We start from the raw sequence: 14,208 nt of genomic DNA, 5'->3' as shown, positions 1-14,208 counted from the left end.
AAATTTTTATTCAAATTTCATTTAAATCCAGAGAACTCCAAACATCCATATCTTTTTATCTATAAGTCCAAATCCGTTGATTCTTTTTGCATTGTGTTCTTTTTCCAAAAATCAAGCAGCTCACAAAAGAGGGGATTTTTCCTTGCTGTCTAGATTTTCTGGTGAATTTCATAAGGTTGCTTGATGTTTTCTTTTTGTGTTTTTATTTATTTTCAGAAGAGCAGGCTTGTCTTGAGGATCACCAGGAGGCTTGTGAATCTCATCTGCACTAAGGCAAGCCAGAGCAACATTTTCGTAGTGCCACTTAAATATTTGTGATTTTCCTACTTGAACTAATGATTATTCATGCATTTAAATTAGTAATATGTTAATTATATTCTGTTAGATGCTTGTTATAGTAAATATGCTTGATTTACAGAAAGTTTGTAGTGAACCTAGTTAGTAAGGTAACAAGGATTTAGCTATGAGTAATGAGAAGATAATATGGTTATGGAGATAAATAATTAGTGAGATTATTTTTGCATGATGAAAAATGATAAATTTGCTAGAAAAGATTCTGGTTAAAGTGAGGTTTGATCTCAACCAGAGGAGTATCATGAGTTGTTGATTGCTCAGCAAGAGTGTAGTTGACTATTATTTTCGTTGATATGTGATGCATATGTTGGTGATGCATGTCATGGCATTATGACGCCGGTTACTTTCACTTTAAGTTTAACCTCATAATAACCCAACTTGAATATGTTGTTGACAGGGTCATGGTGCCGCTGAATCGAGTCTTTCCTAGTGCAACCAGATTTGCCGGTATGGGACGGCCTTAATTCGTTTCATTGTCGTACCTCTGGTCGGTGCCTCCATCTAGGGAAGGTTATGGGCGTGCTGTACCCTGGCCCGGTAAGCAGGCATAACCTTGTGAGCCCGTTGTTAAGTTTTTGGTACCGGGTCCCAGAGTGGATCATGGCCACAACGGTGGTCGTTGTGTCTTGTGGTAGACACGGGGCCACCCAGGACTAGCCCGATGGGGATTGAGTCGGAGTGGCCGGGAGAGTGTCATGGCAATGGAGTGGTTTCGTCGGAATGTCGTTGGTCCACCCGAATGGGAGTGCGAGGCCATGGGTTCCATGGTGTGGGTCCAATGCGCTACCTTTGCAGAGTGTATTAATCTATCGATAGCCAAGTCCGCGGTTAAGGACACGCTCGAAAGTAGGTCACACCATGGGTCAACATTTAATGAATTTTGCACACTAAGTATGAAGTTTGCATTGTGGTGGTGGCGGAAAGGCCATCGTGTTGAGTTGGACCAAAAGTGGCCGTGGTTGTGATCGCTGTAAGGATCACGGGCCATTTATTGGTCGTGGTTGTGATCGTCGTAAGGATCACGGGCCAATTATTGGTCGTGGTTGTGATCGTCGTAAGGATCATGGGCCATTTATTGGTCGTGGTTGTGATCGCCGTAAGGATCATGGGCCATTTATTGGTCGTGGTTGTGATCGCCGTAACGATAACGGGTCATTTATTGGTCATGGTTGTGATCGCCGTAAGGTTCACAAGATTGTCTCTGGATTTGACACGTTTGTGATCCGGAAATGATCACGTTCGGTAAGCCAGTCCAAGGGACGATTATCACAAGAGCATGGTTACAACATGTTGGATATATATATTGTTGCATTGTTATTAATTGGTTAATTGTCACGATATTGTTTGTCATTATGGTTATGCTTGTTGTGAGCTTGCAAGTACATTCAATGTACTGACCTGGCGTGTCATGCCAGATTTTAGGAAAGTCCCGTTGGAGAGGAGAGCTGTCCGAGTCTAGATCGTGTCCACATCGGTGTCCCTGTGCTTTGGAGTCCCGCTACAACATTGTTCCGCTGCCGCGTAGTTGTCTTGATCGAGGCCTCTTTATGTTCACTAAATAATGTACATATTGTTCCGCCGCATTGTGTGTGCCGCTTGGCCTCGCTAACTGTTGTAATATAAACTTTGATCCGCTAGCATCAATAAAGCGGTTGTTTTCTATTCCAAGTTGTTGTGTGTTGCCAGAAGACAAGGTCTCATGGCTGGCAATGCATGGTAAAACAGTTGCTCTGAGCCGGGGTGCCACAATATACGGGGGCGGGGGGCACCTCTAGGTACATCAATTGTTTCTTAGCCGTGTGCAGTGCCCCATCCACTTTTTACTCCTCCGGTCATATTGTCGTACTGCTTAGGCGAAGCCCTGCGCGAATCACTTCACCATCACCGTCATCACACCATCGTGCTGACGAAACTCTCCCTCGACACTTTGCTGGATCAAGAGTTCGAGGGATGTCATTGAGCTGAACGTGTGCTGAACTCGGAGGTGCCGTACATTCGGCACTTGATCGGTTGGATCGCGAAGATGTTTGACTACATCAACCGCGTTAAACTAACGCTTCCACTTTCGGTCTATGAGGGTACGTGGACACACTCTCCCCATCTCGTTGCTATGCATCTCCTAGATAGATCTTGCTTGATCATAGGAATTTTTTTGATATTGCATGTTACATTCCCCAACACTGGCATCCGAGCTAGGTCTATGCGTAGATGATATGCACGAGTACAAAGAGTTGTGGGCGATGATAGTCATACTGCTTACCACCATTGTCTTATTTTGATTCGGCGGTATTGCTGGATGAAGCGGCCCAGACCAACCTTACATGACCATCTTCATGAGACCAGTTCCACCGACAGACATGCAACTTGTTTTGCATAAAGGTGGCTGGCGGGTGTCTGTTTCTCCAACTTCAGTTGAATCGAATTTGACTACGGCTGGCCTTGTTGAAGGTTAAAACGGCAAACTTGATGAAACATCGTTGTAGTTTTGATGCATATGTAAGAACGGTTCTTACTAGAAGCCCGTAGCAGCCACATAAAACTTGCAACAACAAAGTAGGGGACGTCTAACTTGTTTTTGCAGGGCATGTTGTCATGTGATATGGTCAAGACATGATGTGATATACGTTATTGTATGAGATGATCATGTTTTGTAAAAGTTATCGGCAACTGGCAGGCGCCTTATGGTTGTCGCTTTATTTTATGAAATGCAATCTCCATGTAATTACTTTACTTTATCATTATGCGTTAGTGATAGTTGTAGAAGCAATAGTTGGTGAGATGACAACGACTCTATGATGGAGATAAGGGTGTCAAGCTGGTGACGATGGAGATCATGATGGTGCTTTAGAGATGGAGATCTATTGACGCTCAAAAGTGGCACAATGGTAAAAGTTTCTTTAAACTATGTCAAGATTAATTCAAACTATGATTGGAGGTCACCATGGGATGGATCTTTTCGAGAAGATAAGGATGGATATGAAGATGGTCTAAAACGAAGCTCGGATGCAAAAGTTATGACAAGTTCAGAGATGCTCACATGTTGACACCAGATTAAAGAATGGCTGGAAACCCAATTAATATGTCATCGTAGGGAAAAATGATCAACATGAGTTGTCTTCGTCTCGTCGAAATGGTCGATTTTGATATAAAAATCGTCTTAATCCGAGGTCGTATGCAAAAGTTACAGCTAGTACAAGACACTGCTACACTGGATGGCCGCACACTCTGGGGAAAACCATCCGGGTTTTGATTTTCTCTGTCGATGGCCGGACACTCCGGGTATGTTCGTCCGGGTTTTGAATTTCGCTGCTGCAGGCTTAGGAAAACAGCCGAAAACTCCCTCAATATGGCCTCAAATCAAAAAACGTTCAACATTAAAGTTGTTCATCTCGTCGAAATGGTCAAGATTGCTTTTGGGCTCGTTTCCATCCGAGATCGTTTACTCCCCCAAACATGGCCCTCAAGGTGCAGACAGATTTTACCGAACAGTTTTGGAAAGTTCGGACCAAACAAATCCGAATTGGACTAGGGTTTTGGACGTGAATTGAAGCCTTTTCCTTGCACGGGAAGTCCAGCCACCTCTTATATACTTAAGGGGTGATGGCCGATTGAACAACAACACACAATCGCAAAACTCATCTACTTTTTACCCTAGTTTTACATCCCTCCCTTGTTCTTTCTCTCTCGTTCTTCGTTCATTCTTCTTTTGCAGGGCGGCGTTCCTCGAGGCTCTAGGGGTGGGCGAACCGACCTACGGCAGCCCATAGCCGCCGCGCGTCCAGACAGGGTCCCTCCCGGGCGCGTGGGGTTTCGGGTCCTGAAAAGCACCCACCGAATTGCTTGTGTACCGCGCTTCCGGACGGGTCTCCTTCGGCGTGAGCTGTGGTGCATCACCCTCGGCATTGAAGGTACACGGTGATGTGTTCGTGTGCGAACACACTTTTTGGCGACTCCGCTGGGGAAGAAGGATCAAGAATCATCATCAACCATGTCTAATCTCCCCAAGCCCTCAGAAGTTGACGCTGATAGCATCATTAAGCCCGGTCTTGATGAGCTATCGGATGAACATCGCCAAGCCTACGAAGCGCACAAGAAGCAGCGTGAAGAGGCTTTTGAGGCTCTCAAGAAGAAGCGCGAGGAGGAGGATTTGGAAGCGTTTCTTTCAAGTTTCAAGAAGGACCGTCAAGGCAACATCACTCCGGTTGGAAACGTCAATTTTCCTCCCCTCATCGACGAACAAGATGTAATCACTGTGAGTAAAGTTTTTTCTCCGGAGCAAGTGGCTGTGATTGAAAGTCTTGTTAGTAAGGGTAATGTGATGGCATACAATTCTTTTGTGGCTAGTGCTAATGCTCAGAAAAATATGCCTCTGTCATCTAGTGGTACTATTGGTGTATCTGAAAACGCTAGTCTAACTTTACCTATTTCATCGGCACCTCCTATACAACAACAATATAGTATGCCATTGAATTTTTACCCTAGTCAAACCAACCAGCTTGTGACTACACCTACATACCCTAATCCTATTATGAGTGTGCCCAATTTGGTGTCAATGCTGAATCACTTTGTCACACCACCCATAGGCGCAAGCATGTTTGGTCTTCCATCGAATTATGGTTCGGCGCCCATCCCACAAGTTGCACCAATAGCTAGTACTCAGGTTGCTCCTATATCATTGCCACAAACATCTTCATCTACCTCGGATCCAATTTTAGTTAAACTAAGGGAGGATTTGCATAAGATGTTTCTAGAAACTTTCAGAAACGAGCCGAAAGTAAAGAGTCGTGTGTATCAAAAGCCTTATCGTGAACACTTCGATGCAATTTCTTACCCTCAAGGTTATAAGGTTCCTGATTTTGTTAAATTTAGTGGTGAGGGTACGAAAACAACTTGGGAGCATGTGAGTCAGTATCTAGCACAGTTGGATGAAGCAGGTTCCATAGAAGAGTTGAAAGTGTGTTTATTTCCCTTGTCTTTAACTGGCACCGCGTTTTCATGGTTTGTTGCTTTACCACATGGCTCAATTCTCTTATGGTCGCAATTAGAGAAAAAGTTTCATGATCACTTTTATAGCGGCAATAATGAGCTAATGTTGTCACATCTTACATCGGTTAGGTAGAAACATGATGAATCGGTCACCGATTACATCAAGAGATTTAGAGATATAAAGAACCGATGTTATAGCTTAGTGATAACTGAGAGAGACTTGGCGGATCTTGTTCTTAATGGTTTAAAAACTCAAATTAAATAGATGCTAGAAAGTTATGAGTTTTTGAATATTAACCATGTCTTGCAAAAGGCTTTGGCTCAAGAGAGTCGAAGTAAAGAGGTTCATAGGTCTACAACCGATCGTCCTAGAATGCATATGGTTGAATACAATGATGATAATTCAGACGATGAGGTTGATTTCTATACTACTGAGTTTGTTTGGTCCTCAAAGGCCAAACCCTATACATGCAATGCTCTTAAGCCGATTCGCAAGAATCGTGATGAGGAGATGAAGTTTACTTTTGATATATCTAAGTGTGATAAAATATTTTATGCTCTCTTGCAAGATAAGATGATTAGAATATCACACACCATACCGCCGTTTGATGAGCTGAAACGGCGTGCTTATTGCAAATACCATAATTCATTTTCTCATCCTACTAACGATTGCAATGTTTTCCGAAGACAGATACAATCGGCCATTAATGATGGACGATTGAATTTTGCTGAGATGCAAGTTGATAAAAAGCCCTTCCCCATAAACACCATGGACTTGGAGGGAAAGAAAATGTTGATTCGGCCTAGCATAGCCGAATCTGCTAATAAAGATAATGTTCTTATTGGTGAACCCAGGAAAGGCAAGGAGGGCGACAAAGTCTTGGGACGAGAGGTTGTGCTTATAAGCAACCCGATGGCAAGGAAGTATTGAAGATCACCATAAAAAATACTGCACTCGGGGTGCAACCACAAGTACAAGAAGATACTCATGTTAAATTTATCAAGCCCAAGAATTCAGAAGTTGGCAAGTGGGGAAAGAGTGAAGCTAAGCGCAAGAGAATCAGGCCAACTTTTGATATGTTGCTATCCAAATATGCATGTCAAGCGGCCGGTTATAGCTCTAATTGGCCATCACATTCGAAGCGTTCAAGATCGCTTCCGGAGCAAGAGTTTCGACGCTATGAAAGGCCATATGGGTCATGGGCGCCGACACCATGGATGTCACAACCCTCCTATGCGCCATATTACATGAGAGACTTCAATGGAGGATGGGGGCAGCCCCCAATGGCTCCTTATGCTTTCCATATGGGGTGGACAACACCTAGAAGGCCTGCTCGTGAGAGGCTTTATTATCCCATCCAAGGCCGTTTGAGTTATGGTGCTAATCGGCCAACAAAAAATTCTCCAAGTAAGGCCAATTAAAGAGTGTGGCGTGTTAAGTCACCTAATGCAGAAATTTCAGAATGCGACAAGCAAAAGGGGATCAAAAAGCCGGTTGCTGGTAATCTGGCTACTTCTAATGGTGATATTGTTATTGTTCAGCAGGGTTCCATGGTTGATGATCATGAGGCGAGCACAAGCAAGGCCAAACCAAGGGATCCCAAATATACTCAACCTAAGTGGTGTCCTCCCGGTTTAACTAAGACCATGAAAAGGAGATTACAACGCATGAGGAACCACGAGAAGGTAGAACACAAAGAGGAGAAGCAAAGGGACGAATTGTTTAGTGAAATTCGGCCCATAGCACTCACAAAACAAGTGTGGAGGCCTAAACAAAAACAAAACACAGATGCTTCTACATTAGCTGCAACAACACCTTCACCACCAAAAGAGGATGATGCGACCCCTATTACATCGTCCACACTACCTGAAACATCCCCTTCAATTGATGAATCTTTAAGCCCAATATACACATTGGGAGATGAAGACGAGATGGTGGATTGTGAATCTACGCCGGTTCGGGAAGGTATGGATATTAATATGGTATATTACGTACTTACCTGTCGAGTTTTGTGCTATAGGTGAAGAAGGGGAGGTAGCCCTGCTGAATTTTGGTCCTAAGAATGCTATTTTCGAGAAGCCAAGAGAACCGGTGAAACACTTGAACCATTGTACCTCAAAGGTCATATTAACAGATCGCCGATTGCTAGGATGCTCGTTGATGGTGGTGCTATGGTAAATCTTATGCCCTACTCGGTCTTTAAAAAGTTGGGGTTAGATGATGATGCATTGATGAAGTTAGAATCTGTCAATGGATTCGAGGGTAAAGAAAAGACAGAGGCCAAAGGTGTGATGTGCATGGAACTCACCGTGGGAAGCAAAACTTTGGCCACCACATTCTTCATCACCGAGGTGCAAGGTAACTATAATGTTATATTAGGTCACGATTGGGTTCATGCTAACCAATGTGTTCCATCTACCATGCATCAATTCTTAATACAATGAGTCGATGATGAGGTAGAAGTCATTCATGCGGATAATTCGGCTTGTGTTGCTTTGGCCGATGCATCGGTGGATTGGAATCATCCCGATGTTACTTGCTTAATAGGGCGTGACCTCTCGGAGTTTGATTTCCTTAGTGCTACGAGGAACGGGTTCATTCCCATCTCTTTAAAGCCGATTGGTGGTAATCAACTCCAAGGTATGATGTAAACAAGAAGTTAAAATCAATGGCCGATATAGAATTATCGCCCTAAGCATAAACATGGCCGATATAGAAATTATCGCCCGAAGCACATAAAATGGCCGATGGAGTGTTGACATCGTCCTTAGAAAAAGCATCGTGCAAGTTATTTTTTGGCACACAAGTTTGCCGAAAAACAGGGGGCATGTGTTGACGCTCAAAAGTGGCACAATGATAAAAGTTTCTTTAAACTATGTCAAGATTAATTCAAACTTATGATTGGAGGTCACCATGGGATGGATCTTTTCGAGAAGATCAAGATGGATATGAAGATGGTCTAAAACGGAGCTTGGATGCAAAAGTTACGACAAGTTCAGAGATGCTCATGTTGACACCAGATTAAAGAATGGCTGGAAACCCAATTAAACTGTCCTCGTATGGAAAAATGAACAACATGAGTTGTCTTCGCCTCGTCGAAACGGTCGATTTTGATATAAAAATCGTCTTAATCCGAGGTCGTATGCAAAAGTTACAGCTAGTACAAGACGCTGCTACACTGGATGGCCGGATACTCCGGGGAAAATCATTCGGGTTTTGATTTTTTCTGTGGATGGCCGGGCACTCCGGGTATGTTCGTCCGGGTTTTGAATTTCGCAGCTGCAGACTTCAGAAAACAGCCGAAAACTCCCTCAAGATGGCTTCATATCAAAACACGTTCAATATGAAAGTTGTTCGTCTCATCGAGACGGTCAAGATTGCTTTTGGGCTCGTTTCCATCCGAGATCGTTTACTCCCCCAAACATGGCCCTCAAGGTGCAGACAGATTTTACCGAACAGTTTTGGAAAGTTCGGACCAAACAAATCCGAATTGGACTAGGGTTTTGGACGTGAATTGAAGCCTTTTCCTTGCATGGAAAGTCCAGCCGCCTCTTATATACTTGGGGTGACGGCCGATTGAACAACAACACACAATCGCAAAAATCATCTACTTTTTACCCTAGTTTTACATCCCTCCCTTGTTCTTTCTCTCTTGTTCTTCGTTCGTTCTTCTTTTGCAGCGCGGTGATCCTCGAGGCTCTAGGGGCGGGCGAACCGACCTAAGGCAGCCCATAGCCGCCGCGCGTCCAGACGGGGTCCCTCCCAGGCGCGTGGGGTTTCGGGTCCTGAAAAGCACCCGCCGGATTGCTTGTGTACCGCGCTTCCGAACGGGTCTCCTTCGGCGTGAGCTGCGGTGCATCACCCTCGGCGTTGAAGGTACATGATGATGTGTTCGTGTGCGAACAAGATCAAAGGCACAAGATGAGGATGGCCATATCATGTCACATATTTTGATTGCATGTGATGTTTATCTTTTATGCATCTTATTTTGCTTAGTACGGCGGTAGCATTATAAGATTATCCCTCACTAAAATTTCAAGTAATAAGTGTTCTCCCTGAGTATGCAACATTGCGACAGTTTGTTGTGCCGAGACACTGATGACCCGCAAGTATACGGGATAGTTGTAGCCCCTTTCGATAAGTAAGAGTGTTGAAACCAATGAGGAGCTAAAGGTAGAACAAATACTCTCTCAAGTCCTATCGGCCACTGATACGACTCTACGCACGCTTGACATTCGCTTTACCTAGAACAAGTATGAAACTACAAGTACTTTGTAGGTGTTGTTGGATAGGTTTGCAAGGTAATAAAGAGCACGTAAATATAAACTAGGGGTTGTTTAGATAAAGATGCAATAAAGTAAGTATTAGTAGAGAGCTTTTTGTTACGAGAAAGTTATTTGTCCAAGGCAATCGATAACTAGACCAGTAATCACTATTGCAATTTTATTTGAGGGAGAGGCATAAGCTAACATACTTTCTCTTCTTGGATCATATGCACTTATGATTGGAACTCTAGCAAGCATCCGCAACTACTAAAGATCATTAAGGTAAAACCCAACCATAGCATTAAAGCATCAAGTCCCCTTTATCCCATACGCAAACAACCTACTTACTCGGGTCTGTGCTTCTGTTCACTCACGCCACCCACCATAAGCAAATCATAAACATATTGCAAACCCTACAGTGGGGATCCCTCACGCTTGCGTGGCACGGAGAGCACCATAGGACAGCACCAATAATAAAACATGCAACTCAAACCAATCACGATCATCAATTAACCCATAAGACAAAATGGATCTACTCAAACATCATAGGATAGCCATACATCATTGGGAAATAATATATAGCATTGAGCACCATGTTTAAGTAGAGATTACAGCGGGTAAGAGAAGGGTTACACCGCTGCATAGAGGGGGGAAGAGTTGGTGATGAAGGCGGTGAAGTTGTTGGTGAAGATCGCGGTGATGATGATGGCCCCCGGCGGCGTTTCGGCGCCACAGGAAGCAAGGGGGAGAGAGACCCCCTTCTTCTTCTTCTTCCTTGACCTTCTCCCTGGATGGGAGAAGGGTTCCCCTCTGGTCCTTGGCTCCCATGGCGTGGGAGGGGCGAGAGCCCCTCCGAGATTGGATCTGTCTCTCTGTCTCTCTATGTTTCTGCGTTCCCAGATTCTGCCCCTTCACCGTTTCTTTTATATCCGGAGATCCGTAACTCCGATTGGGGTGAATCTTTCCCTAGATTTTTCTCATAAAATTAGCTTTCTTGCGGAAAAAGAAGAGCGTAAACCGCCTTACGGGTGGCCTAGGAGAGTGCCAGGCATGCCCGGAGGGGTTGGGCGCGCCCCCCCCATCTCTTGGCCACCTCGGACACCGTTTCGCGTTGATTCTTCCTCTCGAAAATCCCAAATATTCCAAAATAATTCTCCATCTGTTTTTATCCCGTTTGGATTCCGTTTGATATTGGGTTTCTGCGAAACATAAAACATGCAACAGACAGGAACTGGCACTGGGCACTGGATCAATATGTTAGTCCCAAAAATAGTATAAAAAGTTGCCAGAAGTATATGAAAGTTGAAGAATATTGGCATGGAACAATCAAAAATTATAGATACGACGGAGACATATCAGCATCCCCAAGCTTAATTCTTGCTCGTCCTCGAGTAGGTAAATGATAAAAAAGATAATTTTTGATGTGGAATGCTATCTAGCATAATCTTGATCATATGTCTAATCATGGCATGAATATTAAGACACGAGTGATTCAAAGCAATAGTCTATCGTTTGACATAAAAACAATAATACTTCGAGCGTACCAATAAAGCAATCATGTCTTTTCAAAACAACAAGGCCAAAGCAAGCTTATCCCTACAAAATCATATAGTTCGGCCATGCTTCATTTTCGTCACACAAAATGCTCCCATCATGCACAACCCCGATGACAAGCCGAGCAATTGGTTCATACTTTTTAACGCGCTTCAGCTTTTTCAACCCTCACGCAATACATGAGCGCAAGCCATGGATATAGCACTATAGGTGGGATAGAATATGATGGTGGAGGTTTATATGGAGAAGACAAAAAAGGGAGAAATTCTCACATTGACGCGGCTAATAAATGGGCTATGGAGATGCCCATCAATTGATTTCAATGTGAGGAGTAGGGATTGCCATGCAACGGATGCACTAGAGCTATAAGTGTATGAAAGCTCAAACTGAAAACTAAGTGGGTGTGCATCCAACTTGCTTGCTCATGAAAACCTAGGGCATTTGAGCAAGCCCATCGTTGGAATATACAAGCCAAGTTCTATAATGAAAATTCCCACTAGTATATGAAAGTGACAATATAGGAGACTCACTATATGAAGAACATGGTGCTACTTTGAAGCACAAGTGTGGAAAAGGATAGTAACATTGTCCCTTTTCTCTTTTTTTTTCTTTTTTTTTCTTTTTCTTTTTTTTGGGTGGGCTTCTTTGGCCCCCTTTTTTACTTAGGCTTCTTTGTCCTTTCCTTTTTTTTCTTTTTTTTCTTTTTTTATTTTTTTTCATGGGGCAATGCTCTATAATGATGATCATCACACTTTTATTTACTTACAACTCGATATTACAACTCGATACTGGAACAAAGATATGACTCTATATGAATGCTTCCGGTGGTGTACCAGGATGTGCAATGATCTAGCGTAGCAATGACATCAATAAACGGACAAGCCATGAAAACATCATGCTAGCTATCTTACTATCATGCAAGGCAATATGACAATGAATGCTCAAGTCATGTATATGATGATGATGGAAGTTGCATGTCAATATATCTCGGAATGGCTATGGAAATGCCATGATAGGTAGGTATGGTGGCTATTTTGAGGAAGATATAAGGAGGCTTATGTGTAATAGAGCGTATCGTATCACAGGGTTTGGATGCACCGGGGAAGTTTGCACCGACTCTTGAGGCGAGAAAGGGCAATGCACGATACCGAAGAGGCTAGCAATGATGGAAAGGTAAAAGTGTGTATAATCCATGGACTCACATTAGTCATAAAGAACTCATATACTTATTTCAAAAGTTTATTAGCCCTCGAAGCAAAGTACTACTATGCATGCCCCTAGGGGGATAGATTGGTAGGAAAAGACCATCGCTCGTCCCCGACCGCCACTCATAAGGAAGACAATCAAAGAAACACTCCATGCTTCAAATTTGTCACACAACGGCTACCATACGTGCATGCTACGAGACTTGCAAACCTCAACACAAGTGTCTCTACAATCCACAACCACCCACTAGCATGACTCTAATATCACCATCTTTATATCGCAAAACTATTGCAAGGAATCAAACATATCATATTCAATGATCTACAAGTTTATGTAGGATTTTATGACTAACCATGTGAATGACCAATTCCTGTCATCTCTCTAAATAGATATAAATGAAGCAAGAGAGTTTAATTCTTTTTACAAAAGATATGCCCACGCTCTAAAAAATATAAGTGAAGCAAAAGAGCATTCTACAAATGGCGGTTTCCTATGTGAAGAGAAACAGGCAATCCAAACTTCAAATGATATAAGTGAAGCACATGAAGCATTCTATAAAGCCATACTCAAAAGATTTAAGTAAAGTGCAATGAGCATTCTATAAATCAACCGGGGCATGTGAAACGAATCCGAAAACATACCGATACTTGTTGAAGAAAGAGGGGATGCCTTCCGGGGCATCCCCAAGCTTAGATACTTGAGTCTCCTTGAATATTTACTTGGGGTGCCTCGGGCATCCCCAAGCTTGATCTCTTGCCTCTCTTCCTTTTCATCATATCGATACCTCCTCGTTTAGACACTTCATCCACACAAAACTTCAACAGAAAACTCGATAAGATCCATTAGTATAATAAGCAAATCACCACTCTATGTATTGTTCCAAACCAATTCATATATTTTTTTCGCATTTTGTCTACTGTAATATAACTTTTCCATGGCTTAATCCACTAATATAAATTGATAGATTCATCAAACCAAGCAAACTATGCATCAAAAACAGAATCTGTCAAAAACAGAACAGTCTGTAGCAATCTGAACATACACCATACTTCTGGTACCCCAGAAATTCTACCAAACTTAGGAAAAATAAACAAGTTGTACAGAAAGACAGTGCAAAAAGAAATCAGAATTGTTTGACTTTCCAGTTAAAAATGTAAAATCGCGCACTACAGCCGAAGTTTATGTCCTGCACCATACAAACCAACAAGCATTGTAAACATCCTAAAGGCAAACCTTGGCACATTATTTTTATAATACAATGGAATTATACAAGGGGATAATTATTTTTGATGAAAAGTTTCTGTAATTAAGATTCACAAAGTTTCTGTGAGCATGAACAAAGTTCAAGGCTAGCTCCCACTTCAACAATGCTTGTCTTTCTCACTTTCACTTTCCTTTTTGAAAAGTTTTAGGGTTCCCCTCTTTATTTTTTTGTTTTTAAACTATATAAAAGCACTCAACAGAAATAAATGACTCTCTAAAACTTCCGGGTTGTCTCCCTGGCATCGCTTTCTTTAAAGCCATTAAGCTAGGCATATAGTGCTCAAGTAATGAATCCACCTGGATCCCAAGGTATATCAAAGCCAATTTTAATTAATAATGATTTGTAATTTAGTAGTGAGCACAAAGTAACATATATCATGCAACAACAAAGTCTAACTCTCTTCCTATGCATCGGCATGTCATAAAAGAACAATTCATGCACACCAAGTAAAGGCCAATGCATAGTATAAGCAGTTTCTTGCAATTCTATCGTATTGGAAACATAGAGAGGTGGAGATATAGTTCCTCTCTCATAATAATTACAAGTAGGGGCAGCAAGCACATGCATATTATATCTAT

The sequence above is a fragment of the Triticum aestivum genome, chromosome 7B (genome assembly GCF_018294505.1).
Source record: "Triticum aestivum cultivar Chinese Spring chromosome 7B, IWGSC CS RefSeq v2.1, whole genome shotgun sequence".
In the NCBI taxonomy this organism is placed as follows: domain Eukaryota; kingdom Viridiplantae; phylum Streptophyta; class Magnoliopsida; order Poales; family Poaceae; genus Triticum; species Triticum aestivum.
This window is presented reverse-complemented; position numbering follows the sequence as displayed.